The following is a 21,695-nucleotide window of genomic DNA, read 5'->3' as shown; positions in this document are numbered from 1 at the left end:
GTGGTTAAAACTGTGAGCCCTCCGTGGGACAACTTGATCACCTTGTAACCCCTCCAGTGCTTAGAACGTGCTTTGCACATAGTAAGCGTTTAATAAATGCCATTATTATTATTACTAAGTACTTGGGGGAGTACAATACAAACTTAGTAGACATGATCTCTGCCCTCAAGGAGCTTTAAATCTAGTAGTAAAGATGAATATTAAAATAAATTGCTGTTAGGGGAAATGGCAAAGTGTAAGAATATATATATAAGTGCTGTGGGGATCAGGGGAGGGGAGAGAAGGTAGGGGGTAAGGGGTGAATGTCAAAGTCGTAGAGAACACAGAAGGGAGGGCAAATGTATGGGTAAATGAGTGATTAGTCAGAGAAGGCCTCCTGGAAGAAATATGATTTTAGCAGGACATTGATCAGATTTGAAGGAAAGCAGCATGGCCTAGTGGAAAAGCATGAACCTGGGAGTTAGAGGACTTGGGTTCTAATCCTGGCTCTGCCACTTGACTGCTGTGTGACTTTGGGCAAGTCACTTAACTTCTCTATCACTCACTTCATCTGTAAAATGGGGATTACTTGGACTGCGAGCCCCATAAGGGACAGGATCTGTGTTGAACCTGATTTTGCCTTGTATCTACCCCAGTGCTTAGAACAGTGCTTGACTCATAGCTAGCATTTAACAAATATCATAATTGTAATTATTATAATTGTTATGAAGGGAAAGAGAGTTTCAGGCCCAAGGGAGAGCCTGGGTAAGGAGTCAGAGGTCAGATAGATAAGATGGAGGTAGAGTGACTAGGCTGGCATTAGAGGAGCAAAGTTTGAAGCCTGGATTTTAGGGAGGTATGTAGGAAGGAAGAGCTGATTGAGTGCTTTAAAGCCTATGGTACGGTGTTACTGTTTGATGTGGAGATGGATGGGCAATGATTGGAAGTGCTTGAGGAGTGGGGAGATTATTTTATAGTTGATATGAAAATTATTTAGGAATCCAGGCAGCAAAGTACGGCCAGCAGTCAGGAGAGACTGGAGACAGAGAATTTAACAACAAGACTAATGCAGTAGTCGAGGCAGGATTTATTAATTCATTCATTCAATCATATTTATTGAGTGCCTACTGTGTGCAGAGCACTGTACTAAGTGCTTGGGAGCATACAATGCAACAAGAAAGCAGCATGCCTCAGTGAAAAGAGCATGGGCTTTGGAGTCAGAGGTCATGGGTTCAAATCCCTGCTCTGCCAATTGTCAGCTGTGTGACTTTGGGCAAGTCGCTTCACTTCTCCGTGCCGCAGTTACCTCATCTGTAAAATGGGGATGAAGACTGTGGGCCCCCCGTGGGACAACCTCATCGACTTGTAACCTCCCCAGTGCTTAGAACAGTGCTTTGCACATAGTAAGTGTTCAATAAATGCCATTATTATTATTATTATTATTGTTATAAACAAACACATTCCCTGACCACAGCAAGCTTATAGTCTAGAGTGGGGGAGACAGACATCAATATAAATAAGTGAATTAAAGAAATGTACATAAATGCTGTGGAACTGAGAAGGGGGAAATAAAGGGAGCAAGATAGGGCAATGCAGAAGGGAGTTGGAGAAGAGAAAAGAGGGTGCTTAGGAAAGGCCTCTTGGAGGAGATGTGCCTTCAATAAGGCTTTGAAGGCAGGTAGAGTAAATGTCTGTTGGATTTGAGGAGGGAAGGTGATCCAGATCAGAGGCAGAACATGGGTGAGGGGTCGGTGGCAAGACAGGAGAGATCAAGGTACAGTCAGGAGGTTAGCACTAGAGGAGCAAAGTGTTCAGGCTGGGTTTTTGTAGGAGAGAAGCGAGGTGAGGTAAGAGGGGGTAGAGTGATGGACTGCTTTTTTAAAGCCAGTGGTGAGGAGTTTTTGTTTATTGCAGAAGTGGATGGGCAACCACTGGAGATTTTTGAGGAATGAGGTGACATGTCCTGAACGTTTTTGTAGAAAAATGATTTGGGCAGCAGAATGTAGTACGGGCTGAAGTTGGGGGACCCAGGAGGCTGGGAGGCCAGCAAGGAGGCTGATATAGTAATCCAGAGGGGATAGGATGAGTGATTGTATTAATGTGGTAGTTTGGATGGAGAGGAAAGCACAGATTTTAGCGATGTTGTGAAGATGGGACAGATAGAATTCAGTGATAGATTGAATATGTGGATGGAATGAGAGAGAGGATTCAAGGCTAATGGAAAAGTTACGGACTTGTGAGATAGGAAATATGGTAGTGCAGTTTACAGTGATGGAAAAGTCAGAGGGAGGACAGGGTTTGGGTGGGAAGATAAGGAGTTTTGGGACGTTAGCGGGGAGGGGAGGGAACCCAGGACTAATCGAGCCCGTCAGGGGCCAAGCTGACTCTAAACTTGTCTGCTGGGTGACCTTGGGCAAGTCACTTCCCTTCTCTGGGCCTCAGTTTCCCCATCTGTAAAATGGGGGCTGAGAGCGTGAGCCCCCACGTGGGCTGGGGGACCGTGTCCAACCTCACAAACTTGTATGTACCCCAACGCTTGGCACAGGGTAAGCGCTTGACAAATACCATCATTATTATTATTGTTGCCAACTTGTACTTCCCAAGCACTTAGTACAGTGCTCTGCACACAGTAAGCGCTCAATAAATACGATTGAATGAATGAATGAATAAGGAGTTCTGTTTTGGACAGGTTAGGAGGTTATGGGAGGACATCCAAGGAGAGATGTTTTGAAGGCAAGAGGAAATGTGAAACTGCAGAGGTAGAAAGATCAGGGTTGGAGATGTAGATTTGGGTATCATTGGCACAGTGGTAGTAGTTGAAGCCATGGGAGCAAATGAGTTCTCCAAGGGAGAGAGTATAATGGAGAATATAATGGGATCTATAACTGAACTTTGAGGGACCCCTGAAACGTATGATGAGTGCTTGTCTCAGCGTGCAAGCAGTTTGGATGGGGAGAAACAGGTGGATTTCAGAGATGCGAAGGAAGAACAGATAGGATTTTGTGACAGGATGAATATGCAGGTTGAATAAGAAAAATGAGAAACAGCATGGCCTAGTGGAGAAAACACATTTTGAGAATCAGAGCAGTGGAGTTCTAATATCAGCTCTGCCATTTGCCTTGAAGAAGCAGCGTGGCTCAGTGGAAAGAGCCCGGGCTTTGGAGTCAGAGGTCATGGGTTCGAATCCCAGCTCTGCCACATGTCTGCTGTGTGACCTTGGGCAAGTCACTTAACTTCTCTGAGCCTCAGTTATCTCATCTGTAAAATGGGGATTAAGACTGTGAGCCCCACGTGGGACAACTTGATCACCTTGTATCCCCCCCAGCGCTTAGAACAGTGCTCTGCACATAGTAAGCGCTTAACAAATGCCATCATTATTATTATTCTCTGTGCCTCTGTTCCTTCTTCTGTAAAGTGGGGATTAAACATCTGTTCTCCTTTCTATTTAGACTGTGAGCCTCAAGTGGGATAGGGACTGTTTCTGAGCTGGTAGTCTTATATCTTCCCCAGTGCTTAGTGCAGTGCTTTGCACATAATGAGAGTTTAATAAATACTGCAATTATTATGAGTCAAAGATAATGCCAAGTTAATGGACTCGTGAGAAGGGAAGATGGGGATATTGTCTACAGAGAAGGGAAGCAGCATGGCCTAGTGGCAAGAAAATGGGCTTGAGAGTCAGAGGATGTGGATCCTTATCCCAGCTCCTCCACTTGTCTGGTGTGTGACCTTGGATAAGTCACCTAACTTCTCTGTGCTTCAGTTACCACATCTGTAAAATGGAGATTAAGACTGGAAGCCCCACTTGAGACAACCTGATTACCTTGTATTTACTCCAGTGCTTAGAACAATGCTTGGCACATAATAAATGCTTAACAAATACCATAATAATAATTATTATTATTACAGTGTTGGAAAAGCTGATGGGAAGACAGGTTTTCGGTGGGAAGATGATATCTGGTTTTAATATTTTAAATTTGAGATTTTGGCAAGACATGATAATAATAATAATAATAGCATTTATTAAGCTCTTACTATGTGCAAAGCACTGTTCTAAGCACTGGCGAGGTTACAAGCCGATGAGGTTGTCCCACAGGGGGCCCACAGTCTTCATCCCCATTTTACAGATGAGGTAACTGAGGCACAGAGAAGTGAAGTGACTTGCCCAAAGTCACACAGCTGACAATTGGTGGAGCTGGGATTTGAACCCATGATCTCTGACTCCAAAGGCAGTGCTCTTTCCACTGAGCCACCAAGAAGAGGAGACCTGAAAGCAGGAGGAAATATGAGACTGCAGAAAAGGAGAGAGGATGGGGCAGGAGAGGTAGATTTGGGAATCACTGGCACAAATACACACAACTACAATTGCGGGGAGGGTTTTGTAGATAATTAAGGAAAAAACAACCTCTTCCATACCCTTCCTCCACCCTTCCAGCCTTCAATTATCTCCAGATGCCTGTTGAAAGTTTTAGGATCACTCAGCTCAATCAATAAATCAATGGTATTTAATGAGCACTTAGTGCAGAGCACTGCACTAAGTGCTTGGAAAAGCATGGTGGGTTGGGGTGGGAGGGGGATTTCTAGCTGGGGTGTAGTGAGAGAAGCAGTGCCTCAGTTTTCTTGTGATAAAATAATTGATAAAGCAGTCACTGAGTTTCATGTCCATGATATTTATTGGGCACTTACAGTGTGTAGAGCTGTGTGCTAGACACTTGGGAGAGTACAACACTCAGAGTTGGTCGACCAGTTCCTTGGCTACCAGTAATTTGCCTAGCAGGGGAGACAGACAGAATAAATTACAGATATTTTTACAGAAGTGCTGAGGATGGAGTGAAGCTTAAGTGCTTTAATGGAAAAACTCTATTTGTAGAAGCCAGGCTTGGTTTAAAATACAAATCAAGGTCCGACCTGAGAGTAGGTGGTCAGAATAATGAACAGATCAGAAATGAAAAACAGACTCCTTTAATTTATACTGTTTAAGTAGAATGTCAATTTGCAGCCATCTTCTCTAATGCCTGAGACAATATTCAGCACAAACTGATGATTGGCTGACATGTTTCAGAGATGAAAGATAGAGACAAAAGCAGGTGGCTTCCTATTAATTAATTCCCAAATACCTGAAAATTTCAGCACCAACTCATGATTGACTGACTCACTCTGCCACGGGAGTGAGCAAGGGTATAAAATTCTCCATTGTGCCTCAAGGGTCCTGGCCCATCGCACAATCAGTCAATCAATCTGTAGTGTTTATTGAGCGCTTACTGTGTGCAGAATACTGTACTAAGTGCTTGGGAGGGCACAATATAACAATAAAACAGAGTTGGTAGACATATTCCCTGTGTAAAAAGAGTTTATAGTCTAGAAGGGGCTTACTGACTCAATTAGTACAAGTGTTCCCAGGCCTTGTCCATGCCTGAATTATATATATGATAGCTGAGGGTGGGGAGAGAACTGGACAATAAGGACACATCTGGATTGCCTCATAAGACAGGAGGAGAGGGAGGCGATGCCATGTGGGACCAGAATTCAACCCCTTCTCCTCGATAATAATAATAAAAATAATAGTAATAATAATTGTGGCATTTGTTAATTGTGGCACATATCTATTCTATTTATTTTATTTTGTAAGTATGTTTGGTTTTGTTCTCTGTCTCCCCCTTTTAGACTGTGAGCCCACTGTTGGATAGGGACTGTCTCTATATGTTGCCAATTTGTACTTCCCAAGCACTTAGTACAGTGCTCTGCACACAGTAAGCACTCAATAAATATGATTGATTGATTGTTAAGCACTTACTGGGTGCCAGGCACTGTCTGCTGGGTGACTGTGGGCAAGTCACTTCACTTCTCTGGGCCTCAGTTAACTCATCTGTAAAATGGGGATTAAGACTGTGAGCCCCACATGCAGGGACTGTGTCCAATTCATATCTACCCCAGTGCTTAGTACAGGGCCTGGCACAAAGTAAGTGCTTAACAAATACCATCAATTAATGAACACTACTGCTGTTGCTACTGCTAGTTGCCTAGCCAAAAATACATGGGCCTGGGACTCAGTGGACCTGGGTTGTAACCTCAGCTCTGCCACTTCCTTCCTGGGTAACCTTGGGAAAGTCACTTAATTTATATATGCCTCAGTTTTCTGATCTTTAAAACAGGAATTTTCTCCCTCTGATATAGACTCTGAACCCCATTGAGGGCAGGGACTCTGTCCAACCTGATTACCTTGTATCGACCTCAGTGCTCAGTGTAGTTCTTGACACATATTAAATGCTTAATAAATAACACAGAAAAAGTGCAATTAAACACGTTTGACAGATTTACATCCAACCACTTTGCTATTTTTGATTATCTAGGAGTTCTAGTAAAAATTGCACTCATTCAGTAGAAATATGCTGGGACATTTTGTCCCAGTGGACATTTCTTTCAGTCAAATTCTTCTGTAGGCTTGGGTCCCTCTGCAATATCCCAATTCTAAGCCCTACAGCAACAGGAGAGAAAATGTCTGTTGAAGCAGTGCCTACTAAAGCAAAGCAGAAATAGAGAGAGGATCTTTATCACATTAAACTTCTACCCACTAAAGAAATCCTAGAGTCTTCAACTCAGCACTTTTCAAGTAAATAAGTCTGGAGACTTGTAAAATGACTGGAGGGTCTTAAGACATCACTATCAAAGCAGAGAGCGAAACCACTGCTCTTAGAAAGGAGAAGCAAGAAACTTCCGACTAGGCAGGGAACCTTTATAGTACTCACAGATTCTGAGGTAAAAACTCAAAATAGTTTCAGGAAAGGAGAGTCGGAGAGTGGCTGATCAAAGTCCACACATGAAACGCTTGCTCCGCAGCTCCTGTAGCTTGCAGGGGAGCTTTGTGGGAAAGATTTGAGCATTTTAATCCTCCTATAAAAACATTCAAATGAAACCTTTCTCTGTGAGAAATGGGGAAGGGAAGCCCAGAAGTGGAGGAGATTTCAGTGAAAGTATCTATCCAGAGTAGAACTAATATTGGGCACCTTAAATATATTGGAATTGCATTCATTCATTCATTTCATTCAATCGTATTTATTGAGCGCTTACTGTGTGCAGAGCACTGTACTAAGCGCTTGGGAAGTACAATTTGGCAACATATTTGGCAACATTTTATGATTTGATGGGAAGGAAAGAAGGTGCCAGGCTATGAGGAGCAGGAGATGTTCTACTCCCTTTGAGGTGTTCTATTCAGCTCCGTGCAAGCCCAAGAAACTCCAGGAGAGAAATTGCTATTCTTCCTCACCCCAATCCTTCTCCCCAAATGCAAAATAATAATAATAATAATTACGATACTTGTTAAGCACTTACTATGTGCCAAGGACTGTTCTAAGTGCTGGGGTAGATACAAGTTAATGAGTTGGACACAGGTCCTGTCCCAAATTGAGCTCACACTCTTATCCCCATTTTACAGATGAGGTAATTGAGGAACAGAGAAGTGAAGTCAGTTGTCCAAGACCATACAGCAGCCTTGTGGTGGAGCTGGGATTAGAATAATAATAACAATAATGATGGCATTTATTAAGCGCTTACTATGTGCAAAGCACTGTTCTAAGCACTAGGGAGGTTACAAGGTGCTCAGGTTGTTCCAAAGAGGGCTCACAATCTTAATCCCCATTTACAGATGAGGTAACTGAGGCATAGAGAAGTTAAGTGAGTTGCCCAAAGTCACACAGCTGACAATTGGCAGAACTGGGATTTGAACCCACGACCTCTGACTCCAAAGCCCAGGTTCTTTCCACTGAGCCATGGTCCTTCTGATTCCCAAGCCTATGCTCTATCCACTAGGCCACGCATCACTCTATCCTCTGCTCACACTTCTTCACTCAGAGCCCTCACAACCCAGATTCACCACAGATCTGCTCTCAATGTCCATTTCGTTCATGTCATGCATAGGCAATGTCTCAGAGTATCTGTGTGTGTGTGTGTGTGTGTGTGTGTGTAAATAACAATAATGATGATGATGGTATTTATTAAGCACTTACTATGTACCAAGCACTGTTCTAAGTGCTGGGGTAGATACAAGGTAATCAGGTTGGACGCAATCCCTATCCCACCCGTATATGTCTTTTGAATTCAAAGAAGATTCATTAATTCATTCATTCAATCATATTTATTGAGCGCTTACTGTGTGCAGAGCACTGTACTAAGCGCTTGGGAAGTACAAGTTGGCAATGTATAGAGACGGTCCCTACCCAACAGTGGGCTCACAGTCTAGATATCACAGATGATGAAGTTAACCTAGGAATGCAATTGTAAATGAGAAGTCCAATACAGCACCTATGATTCCGACCACACGAGGCATGTATGATATTTGTTACATGCTCACTATGTGCCGGGGTAGATACAAGCTCATCAAGTTAGACACAGTCCCTGAATGAACATACAGTCACACACTGAACAGATACACACACACAATGGGGATCAGAGCTGGTATCCAACATTTGGTGTTTCTGGAGGGAAAAGCATTACCTCTCTCTCCCAGATAAAATCTCCAGAATGGAATTTTTTTCTTTTGAATTTTTAAATACCCGCCTTCTTGACAGAACTCCCAGATGCAGAACTCTGGTGTTCCCTCTGAAGCTGGCCCTAATGGTGAAGGAAAAACACAGGCTCACAGAGAGTTGGGGAGACCCACAGCAGTGGAGAGGGGTTGGTGCGGAGCCCATACCCCACAAGGATGGGAACTCTTCCTGGCTAGAATGTCTGTGCCTGACTCAAGGCCCAGTTTAGGTAACAATAGTAATAATAATAATAATAATAGGATTTATTAAGCACTTACTATGTGCAAAGCACTATTCTAAGCACTGGGAAGGTTACAAGGTGATCAGGTTTTCCCTCGGGGGGCTCACAGTCTTAAGAAGAGCATACCGTGAGTCCTTCAGAAAGGCCCCTTAATCAGTCGATCAATCAATGTTATCTAGTAAATGCTTAATGTCTGCAAAGCACTGTCCTAAGCATGTGGGGAAGTGTGATACTTCAGAGTTAGTAGACATTGTCACTGCCCACCAGGAGCTGCTGGGCTGAGGGTAGGGGGTACCATGTAGTGCTTAAAGGATACAGATCCAAATGGATAGTGATACAGAAGGAAGAGGGAGTAAGGAAACTAAGGGCTTTGTCAGGTAAGGCCTCTTGGGGAAGATGGAATTTTGAACCTTAATCTTTCTACATTGAGGAACCCAAGTTTAAGGAACACTTCCTTACCCATAAGGTCCATTAGGAGGAACAGTAAATCAGTGATAAATGACAGTGCAACCAAATGGAACTCCTCTGAAAAACATCCTTTTTTTTTTTTCCTGGAATTACTTTAAAAATAGTGTTCCAAGCCCACTGAATGGTTTGTTGGCTAAAGCTCCTCAATGGCAGAACTATTAATTTCTTTGTAATTTTTATCCTCAAAATTATTTCATTCATTCAATTGTATTTATGGAGGGCTTACTGTGTGCAGAGCACTGTACTAAGCTCCTGGGAAGTTCAAGTCGGCAACAAATAGAGATGGTCCCTACCCAACAATGGGCTTACAGTCTAGAAGGGGGAGACAGACAACAGAACAAAACACATGGACAGGTGTCAAGTTGTCAGAGCAAATAGAAATAAAACTAGATAATAATAATAATAATAATAATAATAATAATGGCATTTATTAAGTGCTTACTATGTGCAAAGCACTGTTCTAAGTGCTGGGGAGGTTACAAGGTGATCAGGTTGTCCCACAGGGGGCTCACAGTCTTAATCCCCATTTTACAGATGAGGTAACTGAGGCACAGAGAAGTGAAGTGACTTGCCCACAGTCACACAGCTGACAATTGGCAGAGCTGGGATTTGAACCTCTGACTTCTGACTCCAAAGCCCGGGCTCTTTCCACTGAGCCACGCTGCTTCTCTGTAGATGCACATCATTAACAAAATAAATAGAATAGTAAATATGTACAAGTAAAATAAATAGAGTAATAAATCTGTACAAACATATATACAGGTGCTGTGGGGAGGGGAAGGAGGTAGGGCGGGGGGGATGGGGAGGAGGAGAGGAAAAAGGGGGCTCAGTCTGGGAAAGCCTTAATCCTTCTACATTGAGGAACCCAACTTTGAGGAACACTTCCTTACCCATAAGGTCCATTAGGAGGAACAGTAAATGAGTGGTAAATGATAGTGCAGCCAAATGGAACTCCTCTGAAAAACATCCTTTTTTGTCCCTAGAATTACTTTAAAAATAGTGTTCCAAGCCCACTGGATGGTTTGCTGGCTAAACCTCCTCATTGGCAGAACTATTAATTTCTTTGTAATTTTTACCCTCATAATAGCCTCACTGCATTTCTCCCCATCTCCTGAGTTTGATACAAAGACATGAGGCCTTTCATATTGGGAAATCAACATTTGTGGATCTCATAGATTTGTTGCAGCAATCAACAGCCGAGTCTGCTATATTGATCATCAGTGAATCATTGTTAAGCCTATCTTATGGTCTGAGGTAAAAGAGGCCAAGAATTCTTTGTCCAGCGTTTTTCTCTTCTGTGGGGGGTGGGTATCTGTTAAACATTTACTATGTTCCAGGAACTGTTCTAAGAGCTAAGGTAGATACAAGGTTGGACTTAGTCCATGTCCCACATGAGACTCATAGTCTTAATCACCATTTTACAGATGAGGTAAATGAAGCACAGAGAAGTTAAGTGACTTGCCCAAGGTCACACAGCAGACAAGGGGTAAGGCTGGGATTAGAACCCACACCCTTTTGACTCCCAGGCCTGTGCTCTATCCACTAGGCAACACTGCTTCTCAACTTCAGAAGGCAAATATCATCCTCAGCAAAAATTATTTATCAAGCACATATCAATAATAATAATGGTATTTGTTAAGCGCTTACGATGCGCAAAGCACTGTTCTAAATGCTGGGGGGATACAAGGTGATCAGGTGGTCCCATGTGGGGCTCACAGTCTTAATCCCCATTTTACAGATGAGGGAACTGAGGCCCAGAGAAGTGAAGTGACTTGTCCAAAGTCACACAGCTGACAATTGGCAGAGCCGGGATTTGAACCCATAACGTCTGACTCCAAAGCCCGGGTTCTTTCCACTGAGCCACGCTGCTTCTCTATAGGCGGGCCTTTTTTCCTCTCCTCCTCCCCATACCTTGAGAGCATCAGGTATGGCCACTGCCCTCAAAGAAATTCCACTCTAAAATGAGAACAGTCAGTTCTCATGAATGGAAATAGTCACTTTTCATAAAAATACCAAATATTTGACAATGAACTCATATTATTCACCAGAATACAACACCTAAAAAAGCCACTTCGATCTCTAGGTCTAGTGCATGTTCTCCATCTTTAGACAATACACTCCTTGTAGGTAAGGACAGTGCCTACCAAATCTGCTGTTTTGTAGACCCCCAAATGCTTAGTACAGTGCTCAGCACACAGAAGCCCCCAATACCTACCATTGATTGAATTATTGACTGTAATTTTATTGTGGGCATTTGAAGACTGTAAGCCCAGTGTGGGCAGGGATTGCCTCTCTTTATTGCTGAATTGTACTTTCCAAGCACTTAGTACAGTGCTCTGCACACAGTAAGCACTCCATAAAAACAATTGAATGAATGAATGTTTGTTAATTTGTTTGTATTGTACTCTCCCAAGTTTTTTTGTTAGTTTGTTTTGTACTGCCCCATTTGCCCCATTAATCACAGTCTCAATCCCCATTTGACAAACAAGATAACTGAGGCATGGAGAAGTGAAGTGACTTGCTCAAGGTCACACGGCAGATAAATGACAGAGCCAGAATTAGAATGTAGGTCCTACTGACTCCCAGACTCGTGCTCTAACATACCTTCAGTGATGTCTTTGAAATCTAAAGTGGAGTACAACTATTCATTCATTCAGTCATATTTATTGAGCGCTTACTGTGTGCAGAGCACTGTACTAAGTGCTTGGGAAGTACAAGTTGGCAACGTATAGAGACGGTCCATACCCAACAGCAGGCTCACAATCTAGAAGGGGGAGACAGACAACAAAACAAAACATATTAACAAAATAAAATAAATAAAATAGTAATTATGTACAAGTAAAATAAATAAAGTAATAAATATGTACAAACACATATATACATACAGGTGCTGTGGGGAGGTGAAGGAGGTAAGGTTGAGGGGACGAGGAGGGGGAGGAGGGGGAGAGGAAAGAGGGGGCACCTATGATATATTAAGTGTTTGGGAGAGTACATTAGAGTTAAAAGATACTATCCCTGCCTTCAGGGAGATTAGAAAATGCTGCCTTCTCCCCGGGCCTTTTTCCTTCCCATTTCCCCATTTTTCTAGGGTGAACTGGCAAGGGCGAAGAGCTTGAATTTTTTCCCTTTAAATAACATGATAAAGCTTTTCCTCTACCATGTGGCTGTCACCAACATCAGCTAATTGAACCTCATACTATCCCTGGAAGATAATTAAGTAGTATTATTCCTATTGGCAGGTAAAGAAAGTAAGGCAGAATGTTTAAGTGACTTTCTTGGAGCTGCCAAGGGAGTTCATTGTAGAGGCAGAGTCAGAAAATTGTTGGAGTTCAGGAAGGCAAGGCAACTGAGATGCTTCATGTAGCAGATTATTTTTTAAAAGGTTTTTGAAGGAATAAGTAGGCACGGAGGTATGGACGATTTGTTTTGGTACAGAAATTTAACCATGAAGTCATTTAGTAAAACACCCAAGAGGGCATAAATAGACATAAACTTTAGTATACTGTTTTGCACACAGTAAGCGTTCAAATATGATTAAATGAATAAATGTGCATATCAAATTATACACATATGTATATATGTAATTTATGGACAATCAATCAATGGTATTTATTGAGCACATTCATTCATTCAATCATATTTATTGAGCACTTACTGTGTGCAGAGCACTGTACTAAGTGCTTGGGAAGTACAAGTCGGCAACATATAGAGACGGTCCCTACCCAACAGAGGGCTCATGAGCACATACTATATATATATAGTATAGTATATATAGTATATAGTATACTATATACTATAGTATAGTATATATATACGTTTATGGATAATTGATCAAACAATGGTATTTACTGAGCACACACTATTTGCGAGAACTTCATTCATTCATTCGTATTTATTGAGTGCTTACTGTGTGCAAAGCACTGCATTAAGCACTTGGGAAGTGCAAGTTGGCAACATATAGAGACGGTGACATTAAGTGATTGGGAAAGTAAAATACAACAGAGTTAGCAGATATTTTCTCTGCCCACAATGAGCTCACACCTAGAGGACAAATAAACAGATACTTATAGATACATTCTTATTATAAACATATAGCACACGTTTCCCCTCTCAGGATCGCACCTAGGGAGTTTCCAGTACTCTACCAGTCTCGGCTATGGGAGGGAGAGTCAAGCAGTCTACCCATTCCATTCCTAGCTTGGGCAGTGGCTAGAGAGTGGAAGGCAACCTGCTACAAGTCAAATCTCACCTATGCTGGACAGCAGCAGTGTAGGTGACAGTTGAGGGCAGAGACTCAAGTTTACTGCACAGAAGAAGACAAGGGTGAACCACTTCCGTATTTTAATCAAGAAAACTCTATGCACAAACTACCAAAATGATTGAAGATGGAGGTGGGGTGTTCTGGGAGAGATGTGGAGAAGCAGCATGGCTCAGTGGAAAGAGCCCGGGCTTTGGAGTCAGAGGTCATGGGTTCAAATTCCGGCTCCACCAATTGTCAGCTGTGTGACTTGGGCAAGTCACTTAACTTCTCTGTGCCTCAGTTACCTCATCTGTAAAATGGGGATTAAGATTGTGAGCCCCATGTGGGACAAGCTGTTCACCTGGTATCCTCCCCAGTGCTTAGAACAGTGCTTTGCACATAGTAAGCGCTTAATAAATGCCATTATTATTATTATGTGTCCACGGAGTCACTATGAGTCGGAAGCGACTCGACAACACCAAATAAGGCGAGCGTATGTTTAGCAAGTCATTTTAACTCAAAGCATAGATATTAAAGAATGCAACTCAAGTGGGTAGGTGGAATAGCAAGAAGGTGGAGCGGTAATAATAATAATAATGATGGTGGTATTTGCTAAGCGCTTACTATGTGCAAAGCACTGTTCTAAGCGTGGAGTGCTGGAGGGGTGGAATGGCAGGCAGGTGGAGTGGTAGGAGGGCAGAGTGGTGAGTGAAATGACAGGAGGGTGGAATGGAGGGTGGGTGGAATGGCTGGAGGGCAGAGTGGTGGGTGGGTGGAATTGTACTTTCCTAGCACTTAGTACACTGCTCTGCACATAGTAAGTGCTCAATAAATATGAATGAATGAATGAATGAATGAATTTGGAAAGCCCTCAACATTAGAAGTCAATGAACTGGAAGAGTCACCATGAACTAGAAATTTTATGAAGTTGAATCATAAACTAATAAAGATGGAAGGAACTTCCAGTTGCCATCTACTCTGCATCCCCAAAGCTTTATATCCCAGTTTTCAAATTTGATGCTGATATAAGAATATTTGTGGGAAGTGGCTATCTCTTGAGCACAGAGAAATTGTCCAATATCTTTATTCCCGATTACTGTTCATATACCCTACATTTTCTCTTTATTGTACCAGAAAACTCCATTTTTTCAGGAGAAGAAATTTGAAAACTTTCCAGTATTATACAGCTCGATCCTTCTCTAAGAAATGTTCCTCTCCACCTCGTCTGCTTCCTTTAAGAGTTTAAGGAAGATCTGGAAGGAAGCAGGTCAGGAAAATGCTCACAGGGAGAGGCTGAGTACAAGCATCCTTGAAATGAAAAAAAAAAGGCCTAATGTTTTCTTTTCTGAGACCCAAGCAAGTTTCAGAATTTGAGGGAGCTAATAGTTTGAGAAATAGGGTACCTGGGAAGGTTAGAAAGATCTCTCAAATGCCGGTGACACTATATTGAGAAGTATTTATCAGAAATACATTAAATGAGAACTACAAGGAACTAAAGAGGTTTTAAATTGTGAACTGAAATGAACAAAATGGTCTTCAGCTTAGAGAAGGCATGCAATTTATTTGAAGAAGGAAGGAAAACGCTTGGAAAGCTTTAATGTTAAATGAAATGCAAAGAGCAAAAAAAAGCTGCCTAAGCTGAAGCATCCTGTGACCGTGCAGGGAAGCGATAACACTTCAACAGTTCCGAGATAATAAATACTCTTGCTCTCAAACCTTTTGGTTCATTGAAATCCTGTTAGCCTGCTACTCCCCTGAAATCAATCAATCAATTCATCAGCGATATTTACTGAGCACTTACTGAGTGCAGAGCACTGTACTAAGTACCCCTTAGGATAGTACAATACAGTGGGGTTGGTAGACACAGGCAGACAGACCTCGGAATGGGAACCCTTAAAAACCTTTAAAAATCCTCACTACAGGTAGCACAGCCAGGACTACCAACCAGGAAACTTCAGGGAACCAATTCTGTTCCCAACTCAGTCACTTGCCTCCTTTGTGACCTCAGGCAAGTTGCTTACCCTATTTGTGCCTCAGTTTCCTTACCTGTAGAATGGGTAAGGAACACCAGCCTGCCTTACCTCTTAGATTTGTGACCCTGTGCTGGGACAGGGATTGTGTCTGATAAGGTTATTTTGTATCTACCTCAGTGCTTAGCACAATATTTGCCACACAGTAAGAGCTTTAATAAATGTTATGAATAATAATAATAATTAAAGTAAGAATGGTAATAAATGTTATTAATAATAAGAAGAAAAAGAAGAATGGTATTTGTTAAGTGCTTACTAGGTGCCAAACACTGTGCTAAGCCATGGGGTAGCACTGGGGTAATCATGTTGTCCCACGTGGGGCTCACTGTATTAATCCCCATTTTACAGATGAGGTAACTGAGGCACAAACAAGTTAAATGACCTTGGGCAAGGCACGCAGCAGACAATTGGAGGTGATGGGATTAGAACCCATGTCCTCTGACTCCCAAGCCTGTTCTCTTTCCACTAAACCACACTGCTTCCCTATTACTACTACTACTACTACTACTAATTAGTAGTATTAATAAATAGCAGCAGTAGTAGCAACAGCAGCATTATTCATTGGGCATATAGCTTTAATTCTATTTGTTCTGACGATTTTGACACCTGTCTACATGTTTTGTTTTGTTGTCTGTCTCCCCCTTTTAGACTGTGAGCCCGTTGTTGGGTAGGGGCCGTCTCTATGTTGCCGACTTGTACTTCCCAAGTGCTTAGTACAGTGCTCTGCAAGTGCTCAATAAATACGATTGAATGAATGAATGAATGAGAGGCAGTGAGGACCCAGTTAGGAGAGAGATGAGGAGGCAGTGAGGGAAGAAATTTTGCATTTGCTTAGAGAAAGGAAGAAGGAAATCTGATAGATGTGGGAAAGAAAAGAGACCATGGGATTTTGAGGAGAGAGAATATTGAGTGCTTATTGAAGAAAGAACGAGCAGTGAGAAAGGCTTTAGAGGGAAATGGAGAATAAGAAAAAAATACTGTTAAGAGAGATTTATGGAAATCAGTCAAGGTGGAGTGTGTTTCAGCACTTAGAACAGTGCTTGGCACATTGTAAGCCCTTAACAAATGCCATCATTATTATTAGGGGTAGGAGGGGCCAGGGATGGTTCCATGTTCCATTGCTCTGGATTTCCATGAACTAATGCCATGCACATTACTTCTTCTGCTTCCCTGCTTCTGTCCCTGGACATCTCTCCCTCTTCCCCGCCACCCCCACCCCAGTCACTGTCCCTGCTTACTGCTGGAGAAACAGTATGTCTTAGTGGATAGATCCTTGTTCCTCTATGTGACCTTGGGCAAGTCACTTCTCTGGGCCTCAGTTACCTCATCTATAAAATGGGGATTAAGAGTGTTAGCCCCAGTGGGGGACAAAGACTGAGTCCGACCTAATTAACTCGTACCTACTCCAGTGCTTAGGACAGTGCTTGGCACATAGTAAGAGGTTAACAAATACCATAACCAGTAACAAGTACCACAAGCCCAGCTAAACCAATACCGAATTTTGTGGTAGTTAAACTGACTATATGCAAAAACTGTGCTAAGCACTGGGATACACATAAGATAATCAGGTCCGACACTATCCATGTCCCTCATGGGGCTTTCAATCTAAAGGGCAGGAGAACAGGAATGTAATCCTCATGCTTCTCGATTGTACTCTCCCAAGCCTGTGCTATGGTGCTCTGCACATAGTAAGTGCTAAATAAACAGCATTGATGGATTGACTATTCCGTACACAATAGACACTCAACAGATTGACAGACTGAGCAAGCGGTCTAAATAATACATTCACATACTGAATCATCAGTCCCTGCATAATCCAGAATAGAGGGGAATAAGATTCATAGGGAAAGGGGTATGACAAAGGTGCTAGAGATTCAAACAAGCCTCCCCACCCCAGCCCCATTAATCCCAGGGTCAACCTCTATTCCACTAAAGCCAAGCTGTGGAAAACAACCATGGGGGATTTGACTCTGATTGGGTCGAATTAAAGTGCAGCTGTTTGCCTTGATCTTGCAGCTCAGTAAAACCGTGTCAGCTTGGTTGACATGCGTTGTCCTTGTCCCTTCTGAAAAACCTCACCAAGAGCCTTTCTGATCCTTACAGATCAAACGAATACTAGCGCCTCTATATTTATAGTTAATTTATGCCCAAATAGGCCTTTCTCCAGCAGCTGGAAAACGATGCTCTGACTGCAATTACCTTCTTCCACCTCTCACAGACGGGTTTTCACCCTCCCAGAGCTCAGGGGGAAAAGCAGCTAAGACCTGGAAGTAAATCTCTCCATTTGGAGTTATTCAAATCACATTTTGATTACAAAGACCAAATCCATTGTGTCATCGGTCTTTACAGAGCAGCTGATGCCTCAAGGAAAGCTTTGAAAAAACATTCTATTCAGAAATAATTTTGTCTGCTCCAAACCCTGGAAGTCTCTTGTCCTTTCTCCAGTTCCTTTTCCCTGTTACTAGAACCATTTGCATGACAACAGGATCATTGTCTCCAAAGCACTCAACAGCTCCTGCTGCTCATTTGCCACCTGAAGTTCTAATTCTCTGTATGTTCCATCATAATCCTTACCAACGTAATAAATTACAATGTCACCAACAAGGTTGCAGTGTCTGAGGTGTAAGAACTAGCAGACAGATGAATTCTTGAAGAGGAGACATCATTTCCATGCTAGTGCCCTTTACACTGAGGATCAGAGGGAGTAGTTTCCTATTAGAGTCAAGGTTGAAATTTTGCTAACAGTTTTCCTCATTCTCAGGGTATTGAAACCATCTGAAAAGGAAAAATCTTTCTAGGTGGGGATTTCACCTTAGATGAAATGGGTTCCATTCTGATTTGGGTTATTACAGAAGAGATGAAAAAATGGATGTGAGGTTGTTTAAATAAATTACTGAACTAGAAAGAACTATAGAAAGTCACAAATGCATAGTACTGAGAATCCATGTTTCCTAGTGCATAGAACATGGGGGTGGGAATCAGAAGGACCTGAGTTCTAATTCTGTCTCTGCCATTTGTCTGCTGTCTGACTTTGGACAAGTTGACTTACTAGACTGTTCCTCAGTTACCTCATATGTTAAATGGGGATTAAGACTGTGAGCCCCATGTGGGACAGGGACTTTGTCCAACGTGATAAGCTCGTATCTACCCCAGTGCTTTGAACAGGGCCTGTCACGTAGTAAGTGCTTAACAAATACTATTTTAAAAAAACCCCTCAAAAGTAGCTTCTTAAGACACTTGCCCCTTAAATTCAATCTTTATTGGGCAGACTGATGGAGCCCTGGAAAAAAGAGGTAAACTATCTCAGTGATTCAGGGTAACTGTGGAGACCTGCATTTTCTGCCATTCTCTGTAACCAAAGTTTTGGTTCTGTGACCCCGACCGGCAACCCCACGTCACTGAGACCCCACTGTATTTCAACATGGGAGCAGGAGGACCAGTCAGAGAGTCTGTGAGGCATAGCTGCAATTTCATAAATGTAGATGAGATTGTATAAAACATGCCCAGGTTTTCAGTTGAAGATGATCAGGTGGCCAGTTGGGGATGGGGCTGGGAGGAAGTTGTTTCAGTGGGTGGGGAATGGATGGATCATACTAACACTATTGCTCTAGAAAAGCAAGAAAAGTAGTTCCAGAGCCTAAAATGCAGACTGCTCTTCCCCATCCTAGACAGTAGTACTTAGTCCACTGTTTTGTTCACATTAAGTGCTCATTAAATGTCACTGATTGATTGATGATAGTGCCCAACACCTGACAGAACAACTTCTGGATTTCACAGGAAGGCTTTAAGGACAAGAAAGGCAGTGGTGGACAAGAAGTAGTGGACACCTAACTCCTCCCTCCCCTCATGCCCTGTCCGAAAGTGCCTCCCCTTCCCACAATGTGCCCCCTGTTTCTGGATGTCCACTCTGTCTCTGACAGATCCTGGGCTACATGAGCCTAACCCTGGGAGGAACAGGTCTGTTCATGTTGAGCCATGCTGGGGTGGTTCCCCATCTCAAGGTGTGAGAGGTCACAAGGCCTGGTTTGCTGTCCTAACATTCAGTCATTCATTCATTCAACTGTATTTATTGAGCGCTTACTGTGTGCAGAGAACTGTACTAAGTGCTTGGAAAGCACAATTCAGCAATGAATAGGGACAATCCCTACCCAACAATGGGCTCACAGTCCAGAATGGGGGAGACAGACTACAAAACAAAACAAAACACGTAGACAGACCTCAACTGCATCAATATATGAGAAGCAGCATGGTTCAGTGGAAAGAGCACGGGCTTTGGAGTCAGGGGTCATGGGTTTGAATCCTGGCTCTGCCAATTGTCAGCTGTGTGACTTTGGGCAAGTCACTTAACTTCTTTGGGCCTCAGTTACCTCATCTGTAAAATGAGGATTAAGACTGTGAGCCCCCTGTGGGACAATCTGATCACCCGGTAACCTCCCCAGTGCTTAGAACAGTGCTTTGCACATAGTAAGCACTTAATAAATGCTATCATTATTATTATTATTAAATAAGTAGACTTACAGATATATGCACATAATAAAGTAAATAGAATAATAAATATATACATAAATGCACACGTGCTGTGGGTCAGGAAGGGGGGTAGAGAAGAGGGAAGTAGTTGGGTTGATGGGGAGGGGAGGAAGAGTGGAAGAAAAGGGGGACTCAGTCTAGGAGAAAACAGGGGGCTCAGTCTGGGAGACTGACTTATGAGATAGGGTATGCTGGCAGGTCCAAATAGTAGGTGAGATCTTGTGTACTTAAAGAAAAGACAAAATAAACTCTGTGTGTGTGTGTGTGTGTGTGTGTGTGTGTGTGTGTGTGTATTGTGTGCATGCTTTCACTGCTCTCTCTGCTTCCACTCCTTGTAAACTGTCCCCAAAAGAGGATGAAAAAATATTTTCATATCCCCAGAATGCTTTTTTTTGCCAAAACACAAAATTCATCAGCAGACTTGGGGCCACTGAGTGCTTTGATTTTGAGAGCCACTGCCACAGACCCCATAGGAAAACCTGTCAGTCTCCTGGTTGCTCCTTGGCAGTATCTCAATCCCCAAATCGTCCTGATGGAAAGCACCAGAATGGTTGGGGCTGGGGGGGGGGGGGGGGGGGGGGGGGGTGTCTGACAGGCACCCACTGTCCAGAGAGGGAAAGAAAATAAAGATGTGTAGGACTGTCACCCACACAGCCTAAGGCTAACTGTCCTGCCACCCACCCCTGTCAATCAATCAATCAATCAATGGTATTTATTGAGCACTTACTGTGTGCAGAGCACTGTACTAAGCACTTGGGTAGGTCCGATGTAACAATATTACAGACACATTCCCTTTCTGCAACAACCTGAGTCCCGAGGGAATACCTAGAGACCACATCTATCTCCTTCTCTTAGGCTGCCAACAAGATTTTATTTAATTTTTTTATTATGGCATTTGTTAAGCAATTACTGTTTGCCAGACACTGTTCTAAGCACTTGGGTGGATGCAAACCAATTGGATTAGCACAGTCCCTGTCCCATGTGGGGCTCACAGTCTCAATCCCCACTTTATAGATGAGGGAATGAGGCACGGAGAAGGGAAGTGGCCTACTCAAGTTCACACAGCAGACAAGTGGTGGAGATGGAATTAGAACCCATGACCTTCTGACTTTTGAGCCCGTATCCACTCCACCTTGTTGCTTTTATTTGTTGAGGACACACTGAGTGCAGAGCTCAGTATCTAGTGCTGGGGAGAGGACACTATGGTAGATTCGGTCAAGATGATCCCTGCCCTTAAGGAGCTTCCAATTTACTGGGGAGACAGACATAAACATAAAATACAGATAGGGGAAGAGGCAGAGCATTAGGATATGGACATTAGTGCTGTAAGGAGGAGTGATTAACCGAGTGCTTAGAGGGTATGAACTTAAGGCATAGGTGAGGAAATTAGGAAAACGGAGAGGGGAAATGAAAGATTAGTCAGGGGAGGCTTCTGGAGGAGATATGTTTTAAGTAGAGCTTTAAAAATGGGGAGAATGGTGCTCTTTGGATATGAAAGGAGAGGGAGAGAGAACATGGGCAAGTGGTAGATGGCGAGGTAGACGAGACTGAGGTACGATGAGTAGGGTGGCATTAGAGGAGCAAATTGTTGGAGTCGGAAATAGTAGGAAATCAGCAACATTAAGTAGAAGGGGGAGAGCTAATGGAGTACATTAAAGCCGGTAGCAAGGAGTCACTGTTTGATGCAGAGA

The 21,695-nt window shown here is 42.9% G+C and overlaps 1 protein-coding gene and 1 non-coding gene across 3 annotated transcripts in view; both read left to right on the top strand.

Moving 5' to 3' along the window:
- EPHB1 (EPH receptor B1) overlaps positions 1 to 21,695 on the top strand; it is a 717,470-nt gene that overhangs the window by 666,752 nt on the left and 29,023 nt on the right. The gene's annotated exons all lie outside the window — the stretch shown is intronic.
- Positions 13,312 to 13,446, top strand: LOC119937088. The gene has a single exon (XR_005453921.1). It is a non-coding gene; the product is annotated as a small nucleolar RNA SNORA7 (small nucleolar RNA).

The sequence above is a fragment of the Tachyglossus aculeatus genome, chromosome 1, assembly GCF_015852505.1.
Source record: "Tachyglossus aculeatus isolate mTacAcu1 chromosome 1, mTacAcu1.pri, whole genome shotgun sequence".
Classification (NCBI taxonomy): Eukaryota; Metazoa; Chordata; class Mammalia; order Monotremata; family Tachyglossidae; genus Tachyglossus; species Tachyglossus aculeatus.
This window is presented reverse-complemented; position numbering and strand designations above follow the sequence as displayed.